We start from the raw sequence: 11,305 nt of genomic DNA on the forward strand, positions 1-11,305 counted from the left end.
GCAATTGGGTGTGGACAAAATAACCTGCACCACCCTGCTTTAAAGTCTTGTCATATTGGGAAATAGATTTCCTACCATTTTAAGAGATGAGGTGAGTGAGGTAATATCTTTTACTTTTAACTTCTGTTAGTGAGAAAGACAAGTTAATATCACTAATATCTCTAATACCCTAGAACCAACATGGCTACAACTACACTGCATACAACAATGCACCCTATCTATTTTACAGTTAGATATCAAAATGATACATTTGCCTATTCAGTTTCCTCTTTCTACTCTTCCACCCTTGTGACTTTAATGTTGATCCAGGCTGTGACGTTCCCCTGGCATGTTATCTGGGCTGGTGATCTGCTAGGTCACTCCAGTCCTTGACTCTGGGAACCAGCCTTACCATGCTCTCCTGTGAGAACCCCTACTCGTGGGCTGTTCACGCACAGCCTCTGGCATGTAAGCTGCTCCTCGGATTGTGCAACCAAATGACGCTAGGTAATATCTCCAGTCCCAGACACAACCCTAGGAACCTCCGTCTTGCAGTGTCCAGTTATGCCCGCTGGAGACTGCAAGCTTATATGAATTTTTCTATTTAACAAAGAAATTGATATGGACCAGGCTTGTTATCCCAAGGGGAGTCTCTGACATGCTTCAAACCAAATCATAGAATCATAGAATCATAGAATATCAGGGTTGGAAGGGACCCCAGAAGGTCATCTAGTCCAACCCCCTGCTCAAAGCAGGACCAATTCCCAGTTAAATCATCCCAGCCAGGGCTTTGTCAAGCCTGACCTTAAAAACCTCTAAGGAAGGAGATTCTACCACCTCCCTAGGTAACGCATTCCAGTGTTTCACCACCCTCTTAGTGAAAAAGTTTTTCCTAATATCCAATCTAAACCTCCCCCACTGCAACTTGAGACCATTACTCCTCGTTCTGTCATCTGCTACCATTGAGAACAGTCTAGAGCCATCCTCTTTGGAACCCCCTTTCAGGTAGTTGAAAGCAGCTATCAAATCCCCCCTCATTCTTCTCTTCTGCAGGCTAAACAATCCCAGCTCCCTCAGCCTCTCCTCATAACTCATGTGTTCCAGTCCCCTAATCATTTTTGTTGCCCTTTGCTGGATTCTCTCCAATTTATCCACATCCTTCTTGAAGTGTGGGGCCCAAAACTGGACACAGTACTCCAGATGAGGCCTCACCAATGTCGAATAGAGGGGAACGATCACGTCCCTCGATCTGCTCGCTATGCCCCTACTTATACATCCCAAAATGCCATTGGCCTTCTTGGCAACAAGGGCACACTGCTGACTCATATCCAGCTTCTCGTCCACTGTCACCCCTAGGTCCTTTTCTGCAGAACTGCTGCCTAGCCATTCGGTCCCTAGTCTGTAGCTGTGCATTGGGTTCTTCCGTCCTAAGTGCAGGACCCTGCACTTATCCTTATTGAACCTCATCAGATTCCTTTTGGCCCAATCTTAAATTGGTCTAGGTCCTTCTGTATCCTATCCCTCCCCTCCAGCGTATCTACCACTCCTCCCAGTTTAGTATCATCCGCAAATTTGCTGAGAGTGCAATCCACACCATCCTCCAGATCATTTATGAAGATATTGAATAAAACCGGCCCCAGGACCGACCCTTGGGGCACTCCACTTGATACCGGCTGCCAACTAGACATGGAGCCATTGATCACTACCCGTTGAGCCCGACAATTTAGCCAGCTTTCTACCCACCTTATAGTGCATTCATCCAGCCCATACTTCCTTAACTTGCTGACAAGAATACTATGGGAGACCGTGTCAAAAGCTTTGCTAAAGTCAAGAAACAATACATCCACTGCTTTCCCTTCATCCACAGAACCAGTAATCTCATCATAAAAGGCGATTAGATTAGTCAGGCATGACCTTCCCTTGGTGAATCCATGCTGGCTGTTCCTGATCACTTTCCTCTCATGCAAGTGCTTCAGGATTGATTCTTTGAGGACCTGCTCCATGATTTTTCCAGGGACTGAGGTGAGGCTGACTGGCCTGTAGTTCCCAGGATCTTCCTTCTTCCCTTTTTTAAAGATTGGCACTACATTAGCCTTTTTCCAGTCATCCGGGACTTCCCCGGTTCGCCACGAGTTTTCAAAGATAATGGCCAGTGGCTCTGCAATCACAGCCGCCAATTCCTTCAGCACTCTCGGATGCAACTCGTCCGGCCCCATGGACTTGTGCACGTCCAGCTTTTCTAAATAGTCCCTAACCGCCTCTATCTCCACAGAGGGCTGGCCATCTCTTCCGCATTTTGTGATGCCCAGCGCAGCAGTCTGGGAGCTGACCTTGTTAGTGAAAACAGAGGCAAAAAAAGCATTGAGTACATTAGCTTTTTCCACATCCTCTGTCACTAGGTTGCCTCCCTCATTCAGTAAGGGGCCCACACATTCCTTGGCTTTCTTCTTGTTGCCAACATACCTGAAGAAACCCTTCTTGTTACTCTTGACATCTCTGGCTAGCTGCAGCTCCAGGTGCGATTTGGCCCTCCTGATAACATTCCTACATGCCCGAGCAATATTTTTATACTCTTCCCTGGTCATATGTCCAACCTTCCACTTCTTGTAAGCTTCTTTTTTATGTTTAAGATCCGCTAGGATTTCACCATTAAGCCAAGTTGGTCGCCTGCCATATTTACTATTCTTTCGACTCATCGGGATGGTTTGTCCCTGTAACCTCAACAGGGATTCCTTGAAATACAGCCAGCTCTCCTGGACTCCTTTCCCCTTCAAGTTAGTCCCCCAGGGGATCCTGGCCATCCGTTCCCTGAGGGAGTCGAAGTCTGCTTTCCTGAAGTCCAGGGTCCGTATCCTGCTGCTTACCTTTGTTCCCTGCGTCAGGATCCTGAACTCAACCAACTCATGGTCACTGCCTCCCAGATTCCCATCCACTTTTGCTTCCCCCACTAATTCTACCCGGTTTGTGAGCAGCAGGTCAAGAAAAGCACCCCCCCTAGTTGGCTCCTCTAGCACTTGCGCCAGGAAATTGTCCCCTACGCTTTCCAAAAACTTCCTGGATTCCAAATGCACTGCTTCAGTAGAATAAACAAACACATTTATTAACTACAAAGATAGATTTTAAGTGATTATAAGTCAAAGCACAACAAGTCAGATTTGGTCAAATGAAATAAAAGCAAAACGTATTCTAAGCTGATCTTAACACTTTCAATGCCCTTACAAACGTCAATGCTTCTCACCACAGGCTGGCTGGTTGCCCTTCAGCCAGGCTCTCCCTCTCTCTTCCACCTCCATCTACAGACATCACCACCAAGTGACTGAAGTGCTGATCAAAGGGGAGAGCATGGCAAACGTCTCTCCCTTTTATCATGTCCTTTCTTCCCTCTTGGCTTTGCTCCCCTCCCCCCCCCACTTCAGAGTTAGGTGAACATTACCTCATCACAGTCCCAAACTGACCAAAGGAAGGGAGTGACTCACTCGAGAGTCCAACAGATCCGTTGTTGTTGCCTAGGCCAATGTCCTTTGTTTCTGTGAGGCTGAGCTGGGTTTGTCCCACACCTGCTCTGATGAGGTGTGAACTGCCTCTCTGCTTCTGGAGAATTTTTGCCTGGGCTTGCTTTAAGCCATGAGGACACATTTTCATCCTCATAACTATATATATGAAATTACAACCTATAACATTACTATAACAATGATTACTATAACATTACCATAACAACAATGCTCAGTACATCATGAGCCTTCCGAAGACACCCAACATGATAAACTTTGCATTAGATACCACACAATCATATTATAAGGATGAACATGGGGGTGCTGGGTGTTCCCCCTCTCCCCCAAGATACAGAATGTCACACAAGTTAAAGATATTTATCGGGGCTCATCTATGCATACAGCCCACTCTATACCTAAACTACTTTGGGGGAGAGATAGCTCAATGGTTTGAGCATTGGTCTGCTAAACCCAGGGTTGTAAGTTCAATCCTTGAGAGGGCCATTTAGGAATCTGGGGTAAAAATAAGGGACAGTACTTGGTTTGGTCCTGCTTTGAGCAGGGGGTTAGACTAGATGACCTCCTGAGGTCCCTTCCCACCCGGATATTCTATGACACTGTAGGATCTTATTGATACAGTCACACAAGCCTGCCATAAATTGATTATTATACAATGCTTGCTGTGTGGGTGTGTGTTGTGCATTACAGTGTATACCTGACCTGCAGTGTCTCTTGTTTTAGGGAATAGCTGCTGAAGTTGGCAGGCCTCTAAGTTTTCCTTCATTTTCCTTTAAATGGGCCCCAGCTTGTTCTAAAACAGTCAGGTGGAATCTTTCACCCTTTTGATCTAAACTATTCTTATAAAAGAAAAATTGACATCAAATACTGATTTTCTTTTTTTTTTTTAATACTGATTCAGCTTCAAACATTCTTTTGTCATTGCAATGGTGATTTCCTCTTAAATGGCAATATATAAAGAATTGAAGAGGATTTACGTGTGTGTGTGTGTGTGCGTGCATATGCGCACCTCTAAGAAGCTACTCAGGGTCTTTGAAGCGGCATGATGTCCATCCGTGATGCAGGATTTCTTAAAACACTTAACTGACGAACATAAATACGGTCTTCCAGTCTCTCTCACACATGCTTGTGTTGTGGTTCAGTGGTATGAATTAAATTCACTGCTGCTCATGGCTTCAGTATCCCACTAGTACGGCTTCTGGAAGAGAATTTTAATGGTGCCTGTTGAAGTGCAGAAAACATTGTGGCATTCTGGATTTATCTCTGCAGGGTGCAGCACACTTCTTAGTTAGGAAACTAATACCTTTCATGATGCTGAAAAGAAATGAATGAGTGAAGTGTGGAAAATGATGGGGGGCAGGGATAGACCTACCCAGTCTTCAAACACCTGTTTAACTTGTATCACATCAGACAGACCCCATGTATTGCAGACATGGAAGAGAATTCATCAATTACAGAAGAGTACAGTAATTTGAGCAAGGCACTGGAAATCTTTGGCTTACAGAGGCTGTTACTTGATATTCTGTATTAATCACTCCCATCCTTCTAACCAGACAAGCAGTATAGATATTCCCCCTCCCCTCAAATCTCACTGTGTCAGTAGTCCCTGATGGATTGTTTTGCTTCCTGACAAACTGATCTTTCACTTTCTTTTGACTCGGAGGCAGCAGTGGTTCTTCCATATACCAGACTGGCAATAAGAGGATGATGAAAGAGCATAGGTGCTCTCCTGCATAGCCAATATACAGCAACAGGTAAAATTTATAAGGCATCTGACTAAGATATGGAGGTAGGCAGTGCCGTTGGGATAATATTAGATTTGAGCTGGAATAAACAATACTAATGCATATTGATTTTGAGAAGCCTCCACTGGCGATAATGTTACTGGACAATCTATACCCGACTTGGGCTCTAGTAGAGCATTAAGATTTGTGGCTGTTTGATTGTTGTCCCTAAAATACACTGGCAATCCTTCTAGGAGGCAAACAAGAGTTGCAGAAAACATCCCTTGTTCCCCTGTGGTCCTGGAAAGCCATCAAACTGTTCAACATGCGGGGCTGAGAAATTTCATTTCAGATCTTGGCCAAATTTGGATGCCAAGTATCATGTTGGCAAAGACAGTTCTTTCATCCTGTGATTAGACTGAACCCAAACCCGCATCATTTCTAGAGCCAAGCATCATTCAAGATACAGCTCTGATGTGGTGTGATGCACCATTAGCCTCATCCAAAGGGTGGGGCTTAAGGGTAAGAGTGACTTCCTGTGCACATTATGATTCATAGATTTTTAAGGCTAGCAAGGATCTTCCTCCTGCATAACAAAGGCCACAGAAGGCTGAAAATAAGTGAACACATACTGGTTTCTGGAAGCAGCTTTGTTGGCATAGGATATGAATGCTAGACTGGTATGAAATAGCTTTTCTTGGCAGTGTTTTAGAAACAGTCTCACTGGGGGCACAATCCTGCTCGGCACGAAGTACTCCGCACTCATGAGATGCTCCCTTTGGAGGAGGATGGGAAGGCTAGGCAGCCCCCTTTAATCTGCCTTTTTAGAGATCTCAGATTAAGTAGACATGGGTTCCCCTTGCCATCACCAGTCCTGTATAAGTTAAAAGCCACGAACTTGGGCTTTAAAGTATTTATCAGCAAAACTGAACAAAGCCACACTAGATACCTGTGATGCTGATGGACCTGAATGAGGGTGAAAAAAAAATCACTATTTCAGGCCCTGAAGCAGAAGTTTGTTTACCTGTTTCTGTGCATAGCTCCCAGCTGGGCTGGGTCTACGCTAGACCCTTTCTCCCTACGTGGACATTACATTCTCTCCACATTTGATGACTGGCCATTTATCACCCCCCTCCAGATTCACCGTGAAGGCAGATTTGCTGCTTGGCTTGTAATGAACATGCTCACACAGACTGAGCATGCTCAGTAACACTGCTGAAGCCGGCTGTCCTCGCTCTGCTCCCCCCACTGTCAGCAGGCTCTGGTCCCCAGGCACTGCCTCAGGAGCATGAGCTGCAGCTAGGACAAAGGTGTTCTCTTGAGTACCTGCTGAAAATAAAGTTCTACACAAGGCTGAAAGTCAGGAACCTTTTCTTAGAAAACGGGCACAGTCAACGAGGGTGCTTACGCTGTAGCCTTTTGTAGAGGCATAGCTATTTTGGTTAGTGGTGGGATTTTTTTACCAAAATAATTATACCAGTACAACCCCTAGAGCGATCACAGTTGTATTTGTATAAAGGTGCCTTATACGTTTTAGCTGACTCCCCTTTCCATCTGGGAACAAGCTATACCAGCATAATCATACTGCGGGCTTTGTAGCCCTTTAAAGATCTACTGCTTTAACTGTATCAGTATAATTAATGTGATTCTATGAGGTGGTTTATAGTCTTCTTTGTTCAGCATGGGTGAAAATAAAAAATTAAAATAAAATATAAAGGGGGAAATAAGCAAACCTTGTCCGTACTCTTGCGCTAGCAACATACAATGAGGCCTTATCCTACCAAGGCTGCCTACTGAGCATGACTCTGACTACACAGTGTTGCCAGCTCTTGTAATTTTATTGCAGGTGTTGTGATATTTGGTATTTTTCCTTAAAGCCCCAGCTCCTGGAATCATGGAAGTGTGAGAATCTCAGCTTTCATTTGAAAAAATTAAGCAAGTGTAAAGAGCTGGCTCATCACCAGCCCATGAAGTCCCCACTGCCACACCCAGAGTCTCTTTCCAGGCCCAATTTTATTTCCCAAACATAGGCAAAGCACAAAAATTGTTCCTCAGCCCTCCCTGGGCTACAGCTTCAGTACACTTTCCCCTTTGCATCTCTCTGTCCCTCCCACTTCAGGGCTTCCTGCAGGATTCTTTCTTGCTTTTTCACTGAGCACTGAGGTGGCCACTCGCGTGTTCCCAGAATATCAGACATACTGGTACTTCAGGGCACACCCCCGCCAGCATGACCCGCCCCTGCCAGCATGATGCTCTGTGTGAGGTCAGGCCGCATGGGGGGGCACCATCTTTAAAAGCGCTCCACCCCCACTAGCATGACCTCCTACGCCGTATGGGGGGTGTGTGTGTGCCATTTTTAAGAATTGGAGGGGGCAGTGCATGTGTTTCCTATCCAATACCGGACAAACTATGTCCAGTACTGGAAGAGGGACAAGCATCTCAAAAGAGGACGGTCAACTGGACAAGTCAGTGTCCTCCCTATTGAGCATGGCCTCCCAGGGCTTTCTCCCTGGAGACTCTCTTTCCCTAACAGTTTCCCACTGCCTCCCCTCCCAAGGGACTCTGGCAGCCTCTCCCAGGGAACATCCTGCTGCTCCCGCACCCCTTCCTTACTGGCAGCCTGGCTCTTTATAGCCCCAGTTGCTGACCCACCCCATTCATTGGCCAACCTGGGATCACCTGTTCTAGCACAGCAAAGCTGGGCCTGCTTCATTTTGCCAGCCACCTTTTGACAGCAAGATTCTAGTGCTCCTGGTTATGGAGAGAAGATGGACTATGGGGCTCTAAAAACTGAGTCAGAAGGCAAATACCCAACCCCAAAAACTATTTTAAATCTGCTAATTGCTAAGCCAATTTCATGGTTTTGCGGGGCTTGACTCATGATTGTTAAATTCTTGTGATTGGCAATACTGCCACTGTGAGTAATTTCCATAAAGTCAGTGTAATAAGCCTGTGTTGATTCCCCGATCCAGGGCTGATCAGTCCCAGCCGTGGCCTAGTGCAGGGAAATCATCCTAGGTGCTATTCTAACCTATACCAGGAGGTCCCCAAAAAGTCCACCCACCAACTGGGAAGCTAGATAGAATGTAGCACTTCCAGTATTGCCAAGTGTTCAAAAATCTGAGTCAGGCCCCCCAAAAATCATGGTATTGGCTCAGTAATCATGAGAGATTTAAAAAAAAACAACACACAATACAGTTTGGGTTCTTTTTATTTTCTTTCTTTCTTTCTTTTTTAACCTATAGCGTGCCCTCGGATCCTGTTTTCAAGCTTTTCTCCATAACCATGAGAGCTTTCGAAAAATGAAAGCTGCAATACTTTCCTAAGCACCAGCTCATGGAGTCATGTGCATTAAGAAAAACATCTAATATCATGAGACTTGCCATAAAACAGCAAGCATTGGCAACAGTGCGGTGGTTTTCTAGACTCACTCCTCCCTGTCTAATGGGCTTTCCCCTCGGGCTGGGGGGTGAGGCACTCTGGCTCTGGGCCAACTGAGATTTCTCTAACACTGCAGGAATTCTCAGCCATGCAGATCTAGCTGCTTCCTGGACACTTTGTGCTACCAAAAAGATACAAAAGAGCTGCCACACACCAGATAATCTGTTCTGTTTTTCTAAAGTTCTTACTGTAAACAGGGAGAAATTATTTTAATTTTTTGTTCATAATTTTTTTCATAATCTGATCTGAAGAAAAGGTTTTGCTTTTGTTGGTCATGAGGGTGGCACAGCACAAAGAGATTAAAAAGAGAGGATGTTTATTCAGCAAGCAGTAACATGCAGGTTAAAACGTTGAATGGAGGAGCTCTCTCCTGTAGCTTTCATTTTAATTTCTGTTTTTAAATGATTGATCTTGGCTTTTCTGAAGGTACTTGGAGGCAAGCCATGCTGCATGTGTGTCTTGTTGTTAATGTGCCGCTATGGCTCGTTATCCACATCCAAATCCCTCCTCCAAACTCTCCTTTGCTGTGATGCCTACAAAAAACTTGACAACAACCGCTGGTGTGCAGAGACCACCATGCTGACCAATTTCTCCTTGTACTCCCCGTCTATCTGGCTATCCATCTGTTGTCTTTTGGTACGCTCCTAGGGACTATCTTTTTATTGTTTCTTTGAACAGGGCCTAGCATAATGTGGTCTTGGACCATGGCTAGGGCTCCTAGGCACTACATGAATACACGTATGTCAGTAACATAAATAAGTAAATACATAACTTTAATAATAAAATGACACATTCAGTGCTATTCTAATTTGAAAGTGGCCAGGGCTTGAAATTCCTAATATGCTCCCGGACAGGTCATTCTTGAGTAGGGCATCGGTTTTTGAGAAGCACCTGGCCACTGGTGTAACTAGTGCCATTTAACAGGACATGGCACTTTTTACCCATACTTCTTGCACCTGTCCCCAAAAGTGGATAGTATCTTTGTGTTCCATTTACAGGTAGGAAAACCGGCACAGGGACTACAGGTGTTTTGCCTGAGGTCACTCAGGAAATCAGTGGCAGAGTCTGGGATAGAACTTGTGTGACATTACTGGCATTTTTTTTTTTTTTTTGTCTTCAAACACAAGGCCAAATTCTATCAGGCATTGCACATATTCATCCACCAATAAATTCATGCCTGAAGTCAGGACCATGGGGACGAAGGGGCCTCTACTCTAGTTTCTCCACTTCCACCTCCTCAAAGCTGCAGGGAGGTTGTTTTATGGGCCTTCTCCAGCAGGCATTGTAGAGGGGGCCAGGGCTCTTTGCATAAATACCTAATCAATGATTCCTGGCTTGGTTTGGAGAGGAGGGAGGTTGTGTGTAGGACTGTGCACTGGAAGAGTCTGCCTCCTGATGTTTGAGGTACTGGAATGGGGTTGGGAATACTGATAAACATTTCAAGGGTAGTTTGTTTTCAGCTAGGATTATCAGATGGTATTATGAAGGGATTAGCAATTGGATGTTTGACACAATGGCCTGAATTCAGCACTGATCTGCCCTCCATACAATCCCAGAGACTTCCATAGGATTGCAGGGGGTGTGAGTCAGCACTGAATTTGGTTCAATACACCGTCTCCAGGGGTTACACTGTACTGTATGGTGTGTGGAGCTTGCTACGTTAATATGAAAGTGATCAGAAATGCATATAAAAGTCACTGTATGCAAACAAGTGTCAGTTTCCCATTGGTCATTACATGCTTGTTCTAATGTTCCTTTAAAGAAACACCAACAGGAGCCTGTTTGGAGTGTCTGATAGCTAGAGGGGACCCTGCATTTGGCTCTGCTTGTTTGTTTTTCAGCAGCCTTTACTTATACTTGTCTTGCTGTGGTATGCAAAACTCAATAAACACAAACAGCATGCAAAAAGGAAAGGCCTGACCTTACTGCCCTTCCTCGCCTGCCTAGTCCCATGGATCCTACAAGGGAAAGGGCTGCGAGTTCAGACTCAAAATAAGGCCCCTGGCCCAAACCTTGCAGAAGATGGCTATGATTTGAGGAAAGCCGAGCACTCTAGAAAACGTGCACAGAAATCACAAAGTTGAGGGACTAAGTCCTGCAGACCCTGGTGTACAGCCAGGTCAAAGCCCACCACCATTGCAGAATAGAGAGGGAAGAGGTTCAGACAAAGCCTGCTGCTTTCCCCACAGAGTTTTGTACTTGTACTCTGTGCTGCATGCACCCCTCTCACCACGCCCCAATATACCCATATCTCCCTCCTTCTGCAGTGGTGCATGAGCATGCAGAGCGCCCATGGGCGGCAGGTGAAGCTTCTCCTAGGGGACGCTAGCTCCCTGTCCTGCCTCTTCCACCTGCGGCCCTGCCCACACTCCACCCCAGGCCCCGCCTCCTGCTCCCTCCCCCCCACTGCTGCTCGCTGCATCCCTCCTTTCCTTCCCCCTCGAGGCCACCACATCCTTCCTCTGCTCCACCCTCCTCCCGTGTGAGGCCCTCACCACTTGTGATCTCCATGTTCCTGCCCACCAAGACCCCCGCCGCTCCTGCTCTCCGTGTCTCTCCTCACCTCCACCCCTCTCCTCTGTAGGGGTGGGGGAAAATGAGTGATGCAGTGAGCACTGGGCGGGGAGGTTTCGAGGGGGTGGAGGAGTGAAG

The sequence above is a fragment of the Lepidochelys kempii genome, chromosome 6, assembly GCF_965140265.1.
Source record: "Lepidochelys kempii isolate rLepKem1 chromosome 6, rLepKem1.hap2, whole genome shotgun sequence".
Lineage (NCBI taxonomy): Eukaryota > Metazoa > Chordata > Testudines > Cheloniidae > Lepidochelys > Lepidochelys kempii.